Source organism: Pristiophorus japonicus, chromosome 9, assembly GCF_044704955.1.
Source record: "Pristiophorus japonicus isolate sPriJap1 chromosome 9, sPriJap1.hap1, whole genome shotgun sequence".
Classification (NCBI taxonomy): domain Eukaryota; kingdom Metazoa; phylum Chordata; class Chondrichthyes; family Pristiophoridae; genus Pristiophorus; species Pristiophorus japonicus.
Genome location: NC_091985.1, coordinates 65,013,324 through 65,019,640, shown reverse-complemented (window position 1 = coordinate 65,019,640; position 6,317 = coordinate 65,013,324).

Sequence of the window (6,317 nt, the reverse complement as noted above, 5' to 3'; positions counted from 1 at the left end):
TAGTGCCCTCTGGTGGACAGCCTCTGCCACAGGGGCAGGAAACCCCAGTCTCCACCAGTTGCACCCTCCAGTGGTGCCAGTATAGTATATACACAGTGTAAATCTTATTGATAGTACATCAAGTAACAAGTCTCCATTTGATACAACTATACAGTGACTACACAGAGAGTACAACTAAAGTTTGCATATATAACATCACTCTCCCCAAGTCCTTTGTGCCAATTACCTTTGCACTAAGTGCTCTAGCTTAGCTCTCCCCAGACTTAAGTGTCAATAGTCCCTGCACCTTGGCTGTGCTTTGGCTTGGCTCTCTCCCTGTTAACCCCCAAGTCCTTTTGCCACAATGTTGGGTAGTGGTTGCCAATTTGAATGGTTCGATGATGCAGTGGAGGTTCCAGTGGGTTCTGGGTATGATCCATATGTGTGTCCAGGGCTACATACATCCATCCCCCCCCACAATGAGATCATGCAACAGGCCTATTACATTAACATACAGGATCAGACACAGTGCAAGTACAAAGAAAGGAAGTTACAGTTTGTATCGTAACACCTTGGTTCAGTGACTTACATTCGTTAAGTTTTGCGGTCGTGCGCCAGGATTGGGTAAATTGCATTCATGGTTCAGTCATGGTAAGTACTTAGGTAGCAGTACAGGTATGCGAGGACGCAGGTTCCAGAGCAATGGGACAGGGTCCTAGTCTTCTGATGGCGGCGCTGCACCCCCTGCTCGCGGGGTGGGCTTGGTTCACTCACCTTGCCAGGACTCACTTTGCCATTCCCTAGTGGTGGGCAGAGCCACAGATGTGTGTGGCCTCCCTGTCCTCCTTTGAGGGCTGTAGAATCTTCTGCCTGCTCTCTAATGGTGTTGGGAATCTGGCTGTTCCAGGTCCTGTTTGGGGAACTCATTGGTTCTGACCTTTCACTCCCGGACATGGCCGAGGTTGTGACTGGGTCTGGGGGCTGCACCGTCTCCACCCGGGTGGTGGGCAACGGCGGCCGACTGTGTGTATTGGCACCGTTTTTGTTTCCAGGTCCGTGGCGATTAGTGCCATCGGGTGCCTGCAGTGCGGGATAGACCAAGGGCAGGGTATCAGGATCAGTGCCTTCACCCTTCTGAGGTCGCTGGCCTATAACTTGTGGGGACATCTGGGGCAGGGCTTCAGGATCAGCGCCTTTCCCCTCCCGAATTCGCTCACTCTATTCCCGGCATCTTGCAACAACATTTTGTTCACAATCTTAATCGGTTCGTTAGATTGATTGCCATGCATACAATGTCTCTTTAAGTTCAGTTGGTTGCAGGTCTCCTTTAAGAGAACCCTGCTGGCTCTACCCCAATCGAATCCTTTGTTAGACACCACGTGTTGGTCCCTCAGCGTTGCACCTCGTGATATGGCCATCTTTTTTTTCAGCCATGCTACAACTCGCTGCAGCAGGGATGCCATCTTGCCTCTGTCCTCGAGGTCGACTGCCTTGATCCTTCTCTCCAACGATTCTGCCACAAAAACTGGAAGAGTGCCTGTGAATTCGATCTTCCTCCCCAGGAGTCCTGCCACTGGAGCCGGGAAGGTACTTTTAGGTCGTTCCAGTCAGATCATTGCCACACAGTTGTGATGGACAGTCTGTGCCTCAGGTGCTGCGCTGGTCTGTTCTCTGGTGCCTGGCCCAAGCGAAGGTGAGGTTTTGCTCTGTCTCTGAGCACGGGGGACATCGATTGCTGGAGTGAAGAGGTCTTCCCATTTCCACTGGATCTTCCCCATCCACCTTCTTCTGAGTAGCGCTGGACCATCACCTGCAACAATCCACAGAGGTAACTTGTGCACCATGCCATTAAGGATTACACTTACATCTGCACTACCAAGGACTGGGATCAGATCCTTGGTGTAGGTGCGCAACTTTTCCTGTACTGGAACAAGCTCGGGTCTTTTTTTGTTCGATAACCTCTCAAAGGCATCCTGGTTCATCACTGACTGACTCGCTCCAGTGTCCACTTCCATGAAGACTGGAACGCTGTTTATCTCGACTTCCATTTTCATTGGAGGACAATCGATGGTGCAAGTATACTCTCCATACATTTCTTCTTGGGGCTAAGCTGCCTCTCTGGCCCAATCATCATACTCTCCACTGGATTCAAAGTCATCTACCGACTCCTCTGCTAGGCGGTGAGTCGTATTTCTTTTACACATACACTGGAGGTGGCCCTTCGTGTTACAGCAAATGGCATGTTGGCCTTCATAGCGAGGAGATTTGAGTACAGGGGCAGAAAGATGTTACTACAGTTGTACAGGGCCTTGGTGAGGCCGCACCTGGAGTATTGTGTACAGTTTTGGTCTCCTAACTTGAGGAAGGACATTCTTGCTATTGAGGGAGTGCAGCGAAGGTTCACCAGACTGATTCCCGGGATGGCGGGACTGACATATCAAGAAAGACTGGATCAACTGGGCTTGTATTCACTGGAGTTCAGAAGAATGAGAGGGGATCTCATAAAAACGTTTAAAATTCTGATGGGTTCAGACAGGTTAGATGCAGGAAGAATGTTCCCAATGTTGGGGAAGTCCAGAACCAGGGGTCACAGTCTAAGTATAAGGGGTAAGCCATTTAGGACTGAGATGAGGAGAAACTTCTTCACCCAGAGAGTGGTAAACCTGTGGCATTCTCTACCACAGAAAGTTGTTGAGGCCAATTCACTAAATATATTCAAAAAGGAGTTGGATGTAGTCCTTACTACAAGGGGGATCAAGGGGTATGGCGAAAAAGCAGGAATGGGGTACTGAAGTTGCATGTTCAGCCATGAACTCATTGAATGGCGGTGCAGGCTCGAAGGGCCAAATGGCCTACTCCTGCACCTATTTTCTATGTTTCTATTCAAAGTCATCTAACGACTCCTCTGCTAGGCGGTGAGTCGTATTTCTTTTACACATACGCTGGAGGTGGCCCTTCGTGTTACAGGCTTTGTATACGTACTCAGCAAACCAACACTGGTGAGCTCTATGGTTACCTCCGCAACGCCAGCATGGTGCTATTTGATTAGCACCCCTCGGCAAACTCTGAGTTTTGGAACCCTGAGGTCTGTGCTCTTTGCCCTGGGCAGAGCCATGTTCTACAGTCTTGCCTGTGAAAGGCACCATTCTGTGTACAGTACTTGCCGGGTTTGAGTCCACAGCATGAATAATTTGCTTGGTGCTGTAGATTGAGATCATGAATGCCTGACATGAATGCTGGTAGATTTCTGCAGGTTGACTGTGGTGTCGGCAGATAATAGTTTGTGAAGGAGGCCCTCGTGGCCAATTCCCATAACGAAGATATCTCGCAATTCTTCATTGAGGTGTGTGCTGAAATCACATGGTGCCGCAAGTCTCCTGAGATCGGCAGCATATTTTGCAATCTCCTGACCCTCAGGTCTGCGTTGAGTGTAGAATCTGTGCCTGGCCGTGAGGATGCTCTGTTTTGGTTTTATTTGGTCGCGAATTAGTTCAGTCAACTCATCGTATGTCTTATCCTTGGCCTTAGTGGGTGCCAGTAAGTCCCTGACGAGGCGATAGACCTCGGGCCCACAACTGGTCAGCAGCATAGCCTTGCGCTTCCCCGCCAATGTGTCCATCTCCCCTGCCAGGTCGTTTGCTACGAAATATTGCTCGAGCCTTTCCGTGAAAGCCTCCCAATCATAACTCTCTGCGAAGTCTTTTAGTGTGCCAAAAGTAGTCATGATCGTGTGAAAGTCCGTATTCTTGTCGCCAGTTATTATGTCTGTAATGTATTTATGAATGACTCCACGAGGCAATGTGTTGTACTCAAACTTAAGTGACCTTGGTCCTTTATTTGTAACTCCAGAGTGAGGCACAAGCATGGTGGGCAACCTTTTATACTGGGCCCTGCGCACCTATGCAGGTGACCCTCACGTCTCCCACTGCAGTGCCCTCTGCTGAACAGCCTCTGCCACAGGGGCAGGAAACCCCGGTCTCCACCAGTTGCACCCTCTAGTGGTGCCCATATCATATATACACAGTGTAAATCTTATTGCTCGTACATCAGGTAACAAGTCTCCATCTTATGCAACTATACAGTGACTACACAGAGAGTAGAACTATATTCTGTATATATAACACTCGTCTCCAAAATGCTGTTGAGGCTTGGTCAACTGAAAATTTCAAAACTGAGATTGTTAGATTTTTGATAGGCAAGGGTATTAAGGGTTATGGAACCAAGGCGGGTAGATGGAGTTATGATACAGATCAGCCATAAATGGCAGAACAAGCTTGAGGGTCTATTCCTGTTCTTAACTTCCTAATCTATGCTGACACTGAGGGAGTGCTGTACTGTCAGAGATGCCATCTTGCAGATCAGATTTAAAATTGAGGCCCTGTCTGCCCCCATGTGAATGTAAAATATCACATGCATCTATTTGAAGAAGAGCAGGGGAATTGCTCTGGTCAATATTTATCGCTTAACCAACATCACTAAAAAATGTTGATTATCTGGTCATTTATCTCATTGTTGTTTGTGTGACCTTGCTACAGTGTTTGTCTATGTTACAACAGTGAATACACTTCAAAAATACTTCACTGGCGCTATATGAATACAAGGTGTTCATATATGAATACAATATGAATACAAATTTGATAGCCCCTGAAAATAGGCATGCAGATCATAATGCGCAATTAATTGCGCAAGGCCCATTCATTGTAATGCAGGCAGCACGCAAACTTTGTGCTGCCTGTTCATTTAAATGATAGGGACATGCAGCCCAGTGCTAAACGCGCTGCTGAGTGGCTACGCGCTCAGTTGGGGTCCCAAGTTTGTGTCGCGGCTTGGATCAATTAAAGCTAGCCTGCAGTTCTTAAAGACAGCCTGCACATCTTCGGGGGAGATGCAGTTTGATGTCACCAGGTGCTGGAAGTAATTGCAGAAGGGAGTTTCAGCTGGAAAACATACAGGAATGGTACAGCAGGCCAGAGGAAGGGCTCCAAGGTTCTCAGACACAGCACTGGCGGCCTTACTACAGGAGGTAGAGAGAAAGAGAGAGCTCCTGTTTCCACAGGGGGCCAGGAGGCCCTCTAGACAGACACTGCGAAGACTGTGGGAGCAGATAGCCATGGAGGTCAATGCCAACAGTGTTATCTTGAGGACCTGGATCCAAAGAAGTTAAATGACCTCACACGAGTGGTCAAGGTCAGTGAATGCATCTTCAAATGCCATATCCCACTAACCGCAATACCAGCCTCAAGCAGTGCTCAATTCACCACACCCCCATTACTCACCTACCAACAATCTCTATCAATGACTCATATCTCACATTCACATGCTCCATTTCTCTCTCAAACATTTACCAGTACTGCAAGCCTCACATCCACATATCACAGTTTGCACACACTACCAGCTATTCAACTATGACAGCCACATCAGCCAAACACATTGAATCACACTCAGTGACACAGTTACTTCTCTTGCAGGACAAGGTGACACACTACTGCAGGCAGCAGCAACTAACCAGAGGGGGACAAGCTCACCTCCATATCCTGACCCTGCTCGAGGAGACGGTGCTTGGCATAATTGGAGTGGCTGTGACTAAGGCCATAGCCAGCGGCGGCACTGAAACCACTGAAGATGATGGTATGCTCATACCAAATCCTCCTTCTTACATCCCACTTCCACTTCATCCCACAATCTCTTCTGACATAAGTTGCAGATGGTGTAAGCATGCACCTCTTGCTTCCCCCGCCCCCAGTCACCACAACTCTACCCATGTGACTTTCTCCTTTTAAAGATATAAGAAATCCAACCTGGCCAGGCAGTGGTGCAAGAGGAGAGGAAGAGGAGAATGCTGATGAAGGAGCACCGTCACTTGATCTGGCAGTAGCAGGCACCAGCTCAGATACTGGCACTGTGTGGATTTTAGAGGGTAGCTTAGAGGCAGGATCTGCATGTGATGAATCGCGGGCACGAGTGAGCTGCAGCCAGTGCGGGTGGTAAGGGTAGCGCATTTGCCAGTTACCCGGAGGATGAAGTCACACACGAGTTCTGCTGCACAGGACTCAGATGAGGACTTCCATGAGGCCGCCTACAGAACAAAGCTGATGGGTATGCACAACTAAATGCTTGGTGCATTGACAAGCCTGCCAGAAAGCCTGAATGCGATGTCAAGGAGCATGGAGGAGTCCAGCTCCAAACTTGCCCAGGGCTTTGCTCAGAGCTTGGAGCCCATCCTTTCCAGTATGGAAGGGATGGGCAGATTCATTAGTGCACTTGTGGACCAAACCATCATGCACCGTCTGATGGTCGATGTCTTAGCTTACATTGCAGCACAAGCATAAGCCACCCAA